This window comes from Rattus norvegicus, chromosome 7, assembly GCF_021556685.1.
Source record: "Rattus norvegicus strain SHRSP/BbbUtx chromosome 7, alternate assembly SHRSP_T2T, whole genome shotgun sequence".
Classification (NCBI taxonomy): domain Eukaryota; kingdom Metazoa; phylum Chordata; class Mammalia; order Rodentia; family Muridae; genus Rattus; species Rattus norvegicus.
The window spans coordinates 137,943,063-137,957,658 of NC_141540.1; positions in this window are offsets into that span (position 1 = coordinate 137,943,063).

Below are 14,596 nucleotides of genomic sequence, written 5' to 3' on the forward strand. Positions count from 1 at the left end.
TCGGAATCCGTGGCTCCACTCTCTCTTGCTTGGGCTTGTGGCCAAGATGGATTTCACGGCATTGCCTGTTGTGAGATTGCTGAGGACCAGCTGGTGGAAAGAGATTCTGTCTGTTTCTGGGCCTGGACAATAAGATCACCCCATGCACCTCTGGGCCATTGTTCCTCTCCTGCTCCTAAGAATAGAAACATCTGTGAAAATCTTCAAACCGATATGCTGAAGGTGCCCTGCGATCCTTACAGCCACACTGTAAGAAAGTCTGGCCAAAAATGAGTCCGCTCACCCCCAAATTAAACTCCATTTTGTTGGACCATAACGTACTCGGTTCTAGGCATCACGACATCTTCTGTAAGACTCCTCACTTTGTGCCTACAATAGAATCTTAACTTCAGCTCAGCGTATGATTATGCAGAATAAAGGATGCGTTTCTGACCCTCCCTTAAAATTGGGTATGATAACGCGAGTAACTTCTTTCCATTAGGAGGTGACCAGAAATGCGTTGAACATTTTCAGGAGTGAATTCTCGTGAGGAGGAATGTGTCCTCTTTCTCTTCTTGTGATATGAAAGCAGGTGGGATGGGTTGAACCATCTGGGGCCACGTAGAGGAGGGACGCGCACCATACACCATGGAACGTAGACTAGGGGTAGCCTGGTGGAGTAGGGGTAACCTGGTAGACTAGGGGTAGCCTACTCTGATTTATGCAGATTTCATCTGTAGCCTCTTCTCTGCTAAACAGTCAGATGCTTGAGGGTTTGATTCCAACAGCTAGCCACATGCTAAACATTACAAAGAAACAAAGAATGATCTCAGCGTTGGACAAAGGAACACACAAACAAAGCGAAAGTAGCCTGACAAGGCAATTTCTTTTTGCAAAAGAAAAAGGGGGCGGGGTGTGTGTGTGCCAGGACCCAAACCAGGCCAGCAAGCACAGCGGATAGTAGTAGCCAGGATAGTTCACTCAGTTTCTATTCTAACACAGATAGCAACTGTGTCTTTTTCCCCATTGCCTGCATTGGAAGCTTTCTTCTTTTGGAGAGTTTGAAAGGAACTGGGGCAAAGAGAATCAAGAAAAGGGAGAAGAGGTTGGTTGCTCTTGGCGATCAAGTTCTGGAAATGCTGGAGGAGGGCTCTCTACAAACAAAATGTTACCAGGTGGGAAGGGTGAAGAGGTTTGCATAACAACTTTTATATGAGCCCGTGGTGGGCAAGCTCCTTCTGATGGGAAAAAATAGAACCCCACGCGTTTCATAAAAATAATCTGGGGCCATCGGGGGTTTAATATGTTAGAACTCCAGTTCCTGCGTAGAGGATAAACTGAGGCCCACGTTGAACTGGCGAGACTGCGAGTCTGTGCCAAGGCGGTGAAAAATGGGGCAGGCATAGTAGGGTCTGCAAACCAAAATTCCTGGGAAGAAGCTGTGTCTGCACAAAGCCCCAGTGAATGTGGAGAAGTTGGACTGTCGCCGTTTCAGAGCCAAACCGCAGTTTCTCTCAGGTGCTCTTCAGCTACCAAACGGCTATTCCTTGCCTACCTCTGCGTCAGGTCTTGGGAGTAGTGGGCAGAGCTGAAGCTAGAATCCTGGCAAACAGAAATGTGATAACAAAATCCTGATCTCCACCCACTGGGTGGAGGGACTGGAGAGATGGCTCAGTGGTTAACATGGCATTGTCTGTCCTTCCAGAGGTTCCATTCCACCACTTGCATGGCCCCTCACCACCGTCTGTCATTCCAGCTGCACGAGTTCTGACGCTTTCACACAGATACACGCGCAAGCAAAACAGCAATGCACATAAAATAAAAATAAATCATTTAAAAAAAATCACAGCGAGTTCACCTGCCTGATTTCAAGCAGCCTCTCTGATGCACCCATCAATTTTTTTCTTTTTTTAAGTTACATGGACTTGTGGCTTTCCTCACTCTGCTAGAATAAAACATGGCCGTGCTCCTGCACTGGTTCATGGGACCTGAGGTGACCGAGCTCCACATTCCAGAGTTACCGTCATGTCTTTCTCCTTCCAGAATAAACTCCCTCTTACTCCCTTTGAGATGAGAGCCGGTTTTGTGTCCACAGACACAAGGCTCTCTCAGAAGGATATACCAATGACCTTGGTAAGATGATTATGTGAACCAAAGACCAATGGTTTCTGGTTCCTGACTCGGTCAAATGGACAAGTGGAAGGGCTGTCAACAGAGAGAGTGGAGAAGAGGCAAGTCCAGGGAAAGAAAGAGAAGCCTGCTCCCAGCTCTCCAGAAGGGATGGCAAGTGACCCTGGACGGAACTTACAGGTTTCCAGTCTGGAACTTAGGCATGTGGTTGTGGCTGGAAACACACGTTTGAAAGAAATCAAACTAATCAATGCGAGAGGCAGTGTGGAAGGATTATCTCTAAGGGCCTCGCTTACAGTGAGAATTGAGTCTGTTCAACACAGCGTTAATATTCTCCTAGCTGGCCGTAAAGTAGGACTAAAGTTTAACATTTTTTGTTGAACGAACTCGGATTGTAGGACAACTCAGATCCCAATTCCTGGCTTCTACAGGATGACACGGTGTAAAAAGAAACAGTGAGAAGAAAAAGAGTAATTGGTATGGCGTTCAACACAACCACGGTACAGTGGCTTTCATCACCATGTTAACTGTAGAAGCATTCCTTGTGACTTCCACCATTTGTCCCCCAGGAGGAGGAGAAGCCCACAGGGGAGGAACAGGTACAGGGAACAGAAGATGATGGTAGAGTACCTCTTCCTACGGCTTCCACTCATGCCAGCGTTAGCGTGTAGCAGAGGGTACTGACCAGCCCACTGTTGCCATGGCTACCCAAGGTACTGACCAGCCCACTGTTTCCATGGCTACCCAAGGTACTGACCAGCCCAGTGTACACACCAGACACTGGCCAACTCGCTTGGATGTCTCCTCTACTGTTCCCAGTTTGTATTTTATCCCAGGGCCCCCTCCTCCCACTACGACACTCATGCAAGATGTCACATGCTGAGCTGTCTCCTAGGCCTCTGTTCTGTGTCTCTTGATAAGTACACTTGTCATTGAGGTGGTCATCCACACAGATGACCAGGAGGAGCTGATCTTGAGACGCTTAATATATCTTCAAAGACTTTCGATATAGGTCCTCTTGAGAGCTTCAGTAGATCAGGGGTGAATGTATGTCTGGGGACTCACTTCTTACCTCGTTCATTCCCGAGCTGACCTTTGCACCCCTGACTCAGTTTATGTGAGTATTTGTGCTTTTAATTTCCCTCACTGATTCTGATGATCACTGCCTTTCAGGGTCTTGTGTTTTGTAAACAGCAATTTCATCTTTTACATCCTCAATGGAGCACAGGACAATAGGATATCAAAAACAGCGAGGTCCTGAGCTAGAGGGGGAGGAACATGCACTCCAGAAGCAAGGGAAGCAGGGGGTGCTATAGCAAGACGCTGTCTGGGAAAAAAAAGAAGAAAAAAAGATGAATAGCAAGAATGGGATTTCTCAGCTGAGGCATCAGCCAAGTTTGAGTTTGAAATCTGGCAGTTTCTTGGACTATCAGCTAAACTCTCTGCACTTTGGTTTTTCTCCTCCTGTGTGGAATGGAAGTGCTTAATGGACGACATACGTAAACTAGGTCATGCGTGATGATCCATCCGATAGACACTATCGGAAGGACTTAAATATGGCAGCCGACCTCTCCATTCCATTCCAGAGAGAAAGCATGCTTTGCATCATTTCAACATAGAAGAAGAATAATCTTTATCAGTTCATAAATTGAGGAACGTTTTACAAATGTAGAGAGAGGACGAGAGAAGCTATCACCTGCTGTAGTTCTCTCTCTCTTCCATACAGTCTCCGGAAGTCAGAGTTAACGAAACAATCTCACTTGACTGATTCAGTGGCCGTGACTAAACCTTTGCTTGTTATGAAGTGAGTTTTCTTCCCAAAATCATATATGGAGGCCAAACCCCTAGTGTTGGAGGTAGAATATGTATGGGGTAGTTAGGTTAAACAAGGTCACAGGGAGGAGTCCAGTTTGATGGGGATGATGCCGGGAGGAGAAGAGGGAGGAGGAGGAGCAAGAGGAGGAGGAAGAGGAAGAGGATGCTGTCTTCTCTTTAACATTTGAAGACTAGAGAGGAGGCATCATGCAAGCCCTTGCTAAAAATCAAACTTTCCAACCTCTGGATTATGAGAAACAGATCCTGTCATGTAAGCCAATCAGCCTGTGATGTCCTGTCACGACAATTAATTAGTGCAAACTCTCTCCCATCTATCACATACCCATTTTATCGCTATCCTCAAAGAATACGTCCTTGGCATCCGATGCACTTGCCCTTGGCCTGCTGCTTCTGTTTCTGACCCATGGGATAGCAATGGCGAAGGTGGGCAACAGGTATGTTTCCTAGAAATAAATACACGGCACTCAGCTCACCGAACAAATTAGAGATCATCAGGTCAGACTTCTTTAACAGGAGTGTTCACAGTCATAATTACTACGGCCGTGCTCCCTGAGCATCTGATTTCCCTTTCCTGAGTAAATTCCCTGACCACCCAGGGAGGGTGAGCAGCTCGGGATTCAGCTCAGGGGTGAGATTCGCCAGCTGCTCACAAGGGTCTCAGAGCTACTGGAAGCTCTTAGCTGCATACTGGCAGCTCTTAGCTGCATAGCTAGGCCTTGGCAACTACTCTTTGTGTGCCTTTCCCACAGGTCACATTTGTGCCCCGATGTCCCACAGACTGGCATTATTCTGCCACCTCTGCTCATTTCTCCTCTCGTGCCCTCTGCCTCACATGCCCTCCAGCACGGCTCAGATGCACTCCTTACACCTCCTCTGTTCACCTCCCACCTGCCTGAGACGACTTTGTTGATGACTCCAGACAATGACTCGGGGCATCGTGATTACACAGATTCAGAGACCCTAGAGAGGTTAAATGTTTGAAAGTATTCTTCTGTCTAAAAGCACTGATCTTGAAAGTATTGATCTAAAGCACTACTGATCCTATATTCCAGTGTGGCTGAGAAGAGCTGTCTAGTGAGTTCTAGGCCTGCCTGGGCTACATAGAGAAATCCTGTCTCAAGAAATGAATATTTTGGGTTGGGGATTTAGCTCAGCGGTAGAGCGCTTGCCTAGCGAGCACAAGGCCCTGGGTTCGGCCCCCAGCTCCGAAAAAAAAGAAAAAAGAAAAAAAAAAAGAAATGAATATTTTCATGAGAAGCGCAGCATGGGAAGTCTACAGAGCACTGCATTTCTCTCTATCAGTGGTTCCCGACCTTCCTAACACTATGGCCCCTTAACACAGCTCCTCACGTGTGGTGACCTTCAACAATAAAATTATTTTCATTGCTACTTCGTAACTGTGATTTTGATACAGTTATGAATGGCAATGAAGATATTTTTGGAGATTAAAGGCTTATCAAAGGGATCGAGACCCACAGGCTGAGAACTGCTTCATTTCTAAATAGAGAAATAAGTCATGGATCTTCGGAAGATAACGCATTAGGGCTTTGTTTCCTCTCTCTCTGTGTGTGTGTGTGTGTGTGTGTGTGTGTGTGTGTGTGTGTGTGTGTTTGGAAGTCAGCTCATTAGGGCTTTGTTTCCTGTGTGTGTGTGTGTGTGTGTGTGTGTGCGCGCACACACACACACACACGCATATTTTCTATTGTTACTTTACTTTTCTCTCTCAAGTACACAAGAAGGAAGCATTCTGAAGGCCACGCCCATGGTTAAGCTACTGACATGGAGACAAAAGTTCTAACCACCGAGTCAGCCACTTACTTCCTAGGTAGGTCTGTCTGTGAGAACCGTGATTCCTACCTTCTAAGGTTCATGAGAAGGTTGGATAAGAGACTGTTAGCCTCCTGGTACACTTCTAACATGGGAGTTTTATTCTGCGCCTTACTCCTCCCTGCTCTTCATGAGGGGTAAATACTTGTAATACTCTGTTGCTATCACTCTGTGTAGAGATGAATCGGGAAAGTCTGTCTGAGATAACTCAGTGTCCCCTCTTTAGCCTGAGATGACCCACTTTCGTGAACTTTCAAGTGCGTTGACACTGAACAGAAGGAGGCTCAGGGTTGAACAGCGATGCTCTGTAAGGTGGCCGCTGTGTTTCCCACGTCCCCTCATTGTTCAGAGAGAGGCTTGATCAACCCACAGGATGCCTGGGAATTCTTCCAGGCCTCGTGAGCCCACTGTTGCAATTTTCTGCTCATTTTGCAGTCACATTAGACCCAAAGGAGACAGCCAGAATTTATACTGGGAATGATGGAATTTTCCACTGCTGGAGGAGAATCCCAGTCACTCAGAGACAGCCCTTTCCAGTCCACAGACCTCTTACTCAGTCCGTTTCTTTTCCTTTCTCTTTCTTGGGTGGAGGGCTGGGGGTGATAGGGTCCCACTATGTAGCTTTGGCTGTCCTAGAACTTCCTATATAAACCAGGCTGGCCTTGAGTTCATGGAGATCTACCTGCCTCTCCCTCCCCAGAGCTGGGGTTAATATGTGTGCTATCTATCATGCCCAGCACTAGTTTTAACTGAGATGGTGTTCACCGCGAAAATTGGAGACCCAAGGAATCTGATGTCCAGAAATTTGAGGATGAATGAGCTTGCTTCTCCCTTGCCTGTGTTAACCCCACAACAGAGACAGCTTTGCAGAACAGACACGGCATCCATGTTGGACGCAAAGGGAGCCTAGAAGGTATGGGGACTTCAGGAAGACCCACATCCCTGTTTCCTTCAAATGTAGTCTCTCCTGAGTTTGAAGAATCTACTTTTAGAATCGTATTTATAGAAGGAACTGTGTTTTAAACAGATGTACCTTGGAACGCAATGCGAAATCTAAAACAGATCTGGAGGTACAGAGGGCTGAGGAGGAAACCTGAGAGTAGAAAGAAAGAAAAAGACTTAAATACTGTTTGAAAATTCCACCTGGTGTGGATGCAAGTGAAAACCCGAATTTGGAGGCTGGAGAGAAGGCTCGGTGTTTAAGAGCGCTCAATGCACTGCCAGATAACATGAGCTTGGATTCCAGCACCCATTACTCCAGGGAATCTAACATCCCCCCACAGGCTCCCAAAGGGCACAGACATACACAGAAAAATAAGAACAAACCAGACCAAGCCCGGTCAGTCAATCAACAGGGTCTCCAGGGAGGGATAGAGGATTGAAAAGAAAAAGACAATTAGATATCACTGTAACACTACCCGGCCAGTTCAGAAGCTGAAGTGTTTTGGTTTTGTTTTTGTTTTCCAGTCAGTTTTTGTACAGTTCTATGTACATACAAAGAATATGGTCAGTCCTGAGGCATAAACAGAGCAGTTACAGAACAAACAGCGCATAAACAAGGTCCTGTGATTGCTGCACTCAGAGTCTTAGCAAAATCCATCAAGACACAAAGAACACATTCCTCAGCTTGAGCCTACTTCCTTGTGCTACCCCAAGGTCAAATTCCTGCCAAATTCCTACAAGGTGGTCTCAAAGGCTCTCCACACAAACCTTTGAAAGAATCTTTTGTATCAAACTTCGTTTAGGAAACCTAACAGGCTTCCCCGTGGGTTTATCAGCAGCCATTCTCATGGCTGAGTTCTCCTTTACCCATCTCTCCCTTCACTTCTGCTTCACTCACTTGCCTTTCTTCAGTCCTGTCAAAGCCCCAGGGTCTTCCCCATGCCCAGCCATTCCCTTCGGATGTGGGGTATAGATGATTGGTCTGAAACAGGAGGCAAACAGAAGCCCGGGTCTTAGCACGATAAAAGTTCATTTCTCACTCACATAAAAACTGAAACAAGTGTCTCTAGCGGCCCGAGTGGGTTGGAGACGGAGGAAGCCCTGACCTGGACTGACATTTGAAACTCTAAAGCAGGAGTCTCTAGGAATTTCTTTATGGGGCCTCTAAGATCATCCAGCATGCCCCAAGCAGCTGGTAAGGGAAGCCCAGGGAGCACGTCATTACTTCAAGTCATGTCCCACTAACAAGAATTATTCAGAGCCCCATCTGGTTGTAAGGGAGGGGTGGGGCTTAGAAAAACAGGTCGAGAGTTGTGTGTGCTGTTGGAAAGACAGTCCACCCATCTTTACTATAGCCAAGTACAAGGGGAGAGAAATAAACCACACCCAGGACAGCTAGCAGGCTTGTCTGAAGAGATAAATGGAGCTTCTGGTAGAGGAAAATAGTTAGACAAGGGCAGGTAGCTAGTTTGAGGGAAACTCGTGCCCACTACTTGAGAATTTTACTTTTATTTGAGATAGCGGTGAATCAGACCTTGAAGAGGTATCGTTGATAAACAATGATATTGAAATCAACCTGCAGCTTAAAAAAAAAAAAAGTGTTCGTTTAATTCCGCAATGAATCTGGTTCTCATTCTCACATGCCTTCCTAACAAGGAAATTCATGGTTTTGAAGAGGAGTCATTGTGTCACTAAGAGCTCTTCATGAAACCCGCACAGCCTTTCCAAGTCCCCGGTCAGTCGGCGTGTCCGTTGTCGTGGGCTTTCAGAGAACCTGCTGGGGATGGTGGTCTGCCTGCCGTCCACGTTAATTGCTGCCTGTGAGGTTCTTGACTCTTCTCCTTTCTTCTGATCCTGGCCATCTGTTTCTGAATTCCTCAGTATGCCCCCTGCTCCCCGCTCCCCAACCCGTACCGCCATGACTGCTGGGATTCACTCCAGCCCGACAGTCGCAGCTTGGCGATTTTCACCCATCTATTCAGGGCAGAGAAAATGTCATTTATTCCTCTTTAGTACGACACGGTGCCGAACGTAAATTAATCTTCGCCACACAGCCTTCAAGGGTGACATTTTGACACCCCCTTTAACATGTCAAAAATAGAATTTCCTTTCAAATAAGTCAGTATAAAAGATTTGTTACTCTTCTCCGTGATAATTTATTACCTCTCCTTCATCAACATTTCCTATATTTGGGGGAGGGGGAGTGAGGGAAATCTTTTGACTTTATAATAGGAATAAACGGAAAAAGGAAATTTGCCTCATGGAAATTCACATCTACAGTCAACTTTAATCTTTAATATTTTATTTATTTGTTGTGTGTGTGTGTGTGTGTGTGTGTGTGTGTGTGTGTGTGCATGAGCTTATGTGTGCATGTGCATGCTATAGCCATGTGTGGAAGTCAGAGGACAGCTTGCAAGAGTTTGCTTCCCTCCTTCCGGCTTGTGGGTTCTGAGCCTTGAATTCGGGTTGTCAGTCTTGGAGGTGAGCCCCTTTACCTTCTGAGCCATAATCTTGCTGGCCCCATAGTCAACCTTTCGACACTTACGTTTGGTCAGTAACAGAGACGTAGGCACTGGGGCTTAGTCATTAACATGTTTGTGGGGCAAGCAAGAAGCTGAGTTTAGAATACACACACACACACACACACACACACACACACATACACTCATACATATAAACTACACTTTTAAAAAATAATAAAAAACAACGTAAAAGCACATTCCCTCGATCCACTGATCTAATTTTCTATAGATTTCAAAAATGGGATTTTGTTCCCCCAAGCTAGAGAATCACTGTTGTTAGTCCGCCATCTAGTGGACATCTTGCAAGATTTAATTAATTTTTTTTCCTTAGGCTTTGTTGAGGTAGAAGAGGCTTTCAGTGCCCGGCACATGCAAAAGTCCAATGAGCTCTCTTTGAAAGGACACAGGAATCAGACTGTTGTATGATACAGACAATGACAAAACGTTGGGCCTTCCAAAAACTTACGAGAGCGCCTACAGAAATCCTTAGTCAATATAATTAAAGAATGGATACTTCAGAACAAGTCAACGTATTTGTTCAGTGATCAAACAGAATGCACGGACGGATGTCAACTGTTTACCTAGAGCATAAAATGCAGTAAGCAGTGTTTGACACTACACGCAAATTATAGTTTTATTCTCGATAGGAAAGGGGACTTTTAAGTACCCACAGCTCTACACTCTGAACAGATATGCTCAATGCTAACGTTTCGAGATGTGTCGCTGAGCTTTCTGCTTGCTTAGATTTCGAGTTAAAAGTGATGGTTTCGTATCTGTCAAGAAGCTGATGTGAAGGCAGTCCTGTTTGTCACTTTAATTGACCTTTGGAGAATCTATACCTGTATCCACGTGTCCCTATACGTTAACTTTCGTACGGAATATTCAATAAAGACAGCGAAATAAATGAGAACCACCTGGACTTCTTGGTTATAGACCGGCCTTCGGAGCCCTTGTTTTCCATCTCTACGTAAAGGGGGAGGGCTTCCTTTCACAGACAACGTACGAGGGAAGGCATAGTGACTGCATGGGAAAATGAGACCATAAAATCACAGGCCATGACCGTGTAAGGCAGTACAGAGAACAGGCATGAGACTGGGTTGTCCCAGGTTTGCCCCAACACAGAGCAGCACTGTTGTTCTTACTAGGACAAACGTTGCAATTACGATTATTAAAGGAACCGTTGTCACATATAGCGTCAGTGCAGGAGAGCTGCCTTTAAGTAGAGGCCGGGGAAATGGAGGCCAGAACGTGTCGCTCACTTATGTTCTTAATACGAGGAAGTGCTCTGCTACTTGGCCTCCTTTGATCTCATCAGCAACCTGGCAGAGAGCCTTCGACAAGGAAGCATCTGGAGTTAACTAAGACCCACTCTTGAATAAGACCTAAGAATCTAATTCTGAAGGCCCTGTTCACAGATGTGGCCAAAAGGACCTTAAAGCCACGTACCGGATGCACACACTGCGTGTAATTCTCGGTGGAGCACACTCAGGAGCTGGGGAGAGGGCTTTCCTAATTGTTGTAATGATGTCATCAGGTGGACAGACCATCCACAACACTTAACCTGGACCGTTTATTGATTGGGTCAGTAACGGCTGACCTGCCGTTGTGGCAGAAGCCAGGCTTACAATCACTGGGAGAGCATGACCTTTAAATGCTAAGGTAGATAAATACTTTGTCAGGGCTTTTAAAGGATGCAGATATCACCACTCAGGCATATTTACTCCTTCAGGTTTCCTCCAAAAGACCAACGCTAGGATTCCATTCAGAATGTCTTATAACATGTCTTATCTTACAACGCTGTTTTGTTTTGTTTTGTTTTGTTTTTTTACCAATGTTGGTCAGGCCAAGATGTCAGGTTAGTAATTTTACCCCACATGAGAGCTGGGCCACGCAATGGCCCAAGTACGACAGTTGAGAACTTAAGGACAAAGCTCTATGCTGTAATTGTGCATCATTTATAAAACGTGTCCTTTGTGCCACGTGCTTTTCTAAGCTGCATAATAGCTTGGCACGATGCTAAACCACTGGCTTAAAAGATTATAAATACCCCAGAATGTACTGATGCAACCAGAGAACAAGTGGGCTGAGTTTGTTGAAAGTATTCTGAAGATCAGGTCCTTGCAAGTAGCTAGCTGCTCAAGTCTCTTCCTCCCTGCGTGAGCAGACACCAACCCTGGGGTCAGAGATGGAGTGTCACTGGTCTGAGCCCAACTGGTATTCTTGTTTATCTTAGTATGAGAGGAACCATGGGAAACGGAAGCTATTGGGTGAGGATATGCAAAAAGACAAACAAACAAATGGATAAAACCAAAGAGCAAACGCTTCGTCTTTCCCTACTGTTTTGCTGGGGTCAAAGGTCCTGTCTCTGGAGAGCACAGCAGACATCAGTGACCCTGACTCAGAGAGCTAAGATCAGCTGAGGAAGGACAAACGTCTCACAGCTGATGCTGACTCTGGATTCCTCCCTGTGAGGGAGAGGTCTGTTTCCAGGTGTTGTTGATCGTACGTTTTCCTGTTACTCAGACTGGTTTATTAGATCGGACAATACACGAGACGTATGGCTATGGCCATTTTTGTAAATCAAAACTGATAGAGACAAGCAGTTTTATGCGACTGCACCCATTCTCTGTATTGATACAACATTAAAAAACATTTGATTTCTCCAGCGGTCCAAGCCTTCACTGTCCTATTTGTCACCTAAAATCACGTAGAGATGACTGAGAAAAAAATAAAATAAAAGCCAAAGGATTCTTGGTGTCCAATCAACTGCATGCTCCTAAGGAAAACCATGTAGGGGACAGGGCAACTCTGACTGGTCAATGTATGCGTTACACTTCCTCCTCCTATGGCCTGTGTCAGTGTGTCCCCTCAAGGTCGCTGAAAAGAGAATTAGACACACATGTCTGCTGTCCTGACTGGCTCCTTAAGCAGCCCCTGGAAGCCCCTCACTGCCTGTGCCAGGGCTGTGGCTCTATGCTACAACGTGTGGTAGTCTGAGCTGCTTCTAGAGGGTGATTGATTACTTGTTTAACACTTACCTGTCTTGGGATTAGACAAAGATTGGAGGAAAGACACGTAATTAGGAGTTGGGGAAACTGACAAGATATGTCTGTCTTTTGATCTGTTTAGACCTCATAAGAAAGAGAAATCTGTGAGCAGAGTCAAGGGACCCCAAACTTGAATTAAAGTGAGTTTTTCAAGCTCTCTCTTCCTTCACCTAACTCCATCAGTTGTCTCTAAGAGAGCAAAAAAAAAAAAAAAAAGGTAGTTTTCATTAGATAATTGGCTTCTTAAGCAATGACAGTTCTGTTGCAGCCAAAGAAGATAGAAGTATTTGTCTTCCAGTTGGAGCCCGTGACCTACATAAATCACCCCACACAGGATTACATGTAACACAAATCACACACACACACACACCATATGCACACTTTCATCTAATGTCACTTGCCAGATAATCTCACTGTTTATCACCATCAATTCTGTTTTCTATTTTGTTTGGCTTCAATGAGCTCATAAGGTAGCAGGTTTCCCTGTGGCAAATTCATAATACTTTATTTTGTCTGGCTAATATTCTTATCTTGCTCTGTGTGTGTCTCTCTGTCTCTGTCTATCTCTCTGTCTATCTCTCTGACTCTCTGTTTCTCTCTCTGTCTCTCTCTGTCTCTCTCTGTCTCTCTCTCTCACACACACACACACACACACACACACACACACACTCTGCTCCTTCCTCCCATCCCCCTGCCTTCCCCATTCCATCACTGAATCCTTTCCCCCTCCTTCCACATTATCTAGTTTTTAAAGATTTCTTCAGGCTGTGCCCTGCTGTCAGTTACCGCCTAGTGCGTATAACAGTAGCCTTCTTGCTGTATCTTGACCTGAGAGACTCCATTTTATAAAATGGCATCCGGCTCCATTTTGAGTGCAGACAGAAAGGCAGCATGCACCTCACTGTGCACCTACTTAGAAGCCACCCTGCGTCCAGCATCACCCACGGGGCTCGGAATAAAGAGGTACTTATTCCTAGCAGGAAAAATGTTTCCGTATAGAGGACGCCAAAGTGGACTGGGAACATGTGAGCACACAAGAGTATAAAAACTCATTAAAACAACAAAAGCTAGGCCCGGAGCTGACTAAATACATAAGGCGGACGAAGGGTCCAACAAATGCCGCTGCTCGACACAGCCCACTCAAGCTTCCATCTGCCCTTCTGTCTGTCCATCCATCCAGATCGGTCCTGCACTTTGTCTCCCCACTCTGCACCCTGTTTCAATAGATCATCTCGGTCTGCTGCCTGGCTTGACCCTGAGCTTGGCCGTGGTCATGCGGTGGCTCTCTAGCTTGGCTAGCATTTCCTCTAGGCATCTGCAGTGACTCTCAGCATTGCTACCCTCTCCCTACTCCCCCACCTCAACCACTTAAGGCCTCTTTGAATATCTTGAATTCTGCTATGGCCCCTTTCACACTTTTCTAGATGGATTAATTCCAGCAGTAGGGAGGCGGAGGCGGGGGGCGGAGGCGGGGGGCGGAGGCGGGGGCGGGGGGCGGGGGCGGGGGGCGGAGGCGGAGGCGGAGGCGGAGGCGGAGGCGGAGGCGGAGGCGGAGGCGGAGGCGGAGGCGGAGGCGGAGGCGGAGGCGGAGGCGGAGGCGGAGGCGGAGGCGGAGGCGGAGGCGGAGGCGGAGGCGGAGGCGGAGGCGGAGGCGGAGGCGGAGGCGGGCAGATGTCTAAGAGTTGAGGTCAGCCTCGTCTACAGAACAAGTTCCAGGACAGCCAGGGCTACACAGAGAAACCCTGTCTCAAAAACAACAACAACAACAACAACAACAATGCATCATGGCTGGGCAGCACAGCACCGAGCTGCAGACATAGGTACCTGGATCAGAGTGAAGTTCTGACGGACCTCTGTACTGTACAAGCTCAGAGGAAACCTGCCTGGCCGTGTTTAAAAGTGTACGGTACCATTTCTCTTTGACGTTTTCACCACTCTTTCTTTCTCGGAACCACAACCACACTGAAGACTGCAAAAGAGCATGAGCTGCAGAAAGGAAACCAGGGGGCCACAATGAGATCACACCAGAGATCGGGACATCGTCCCATGAGTGCCATGAGTGGTGCCACCGTCCCCTTTTTGGTAAAACTGCACAGATCTCTCACAGTGAAGGCTGGTACTGAGGACACTGGAGTTGATATCTTACTCCCATCTTCTCAACATTCCTTAGCACAAAAGGTTCAGTTTGGGAAACAAACGTATTCAACCGGCAGTTCCCGATCCCTGAACTGTGGCTTCTGTTCATCTGCCAACTTCGAGTCCTTACTGCCTCTACCATGTGTGTATGTGTGCATTCATGCGTACATGTTTGTG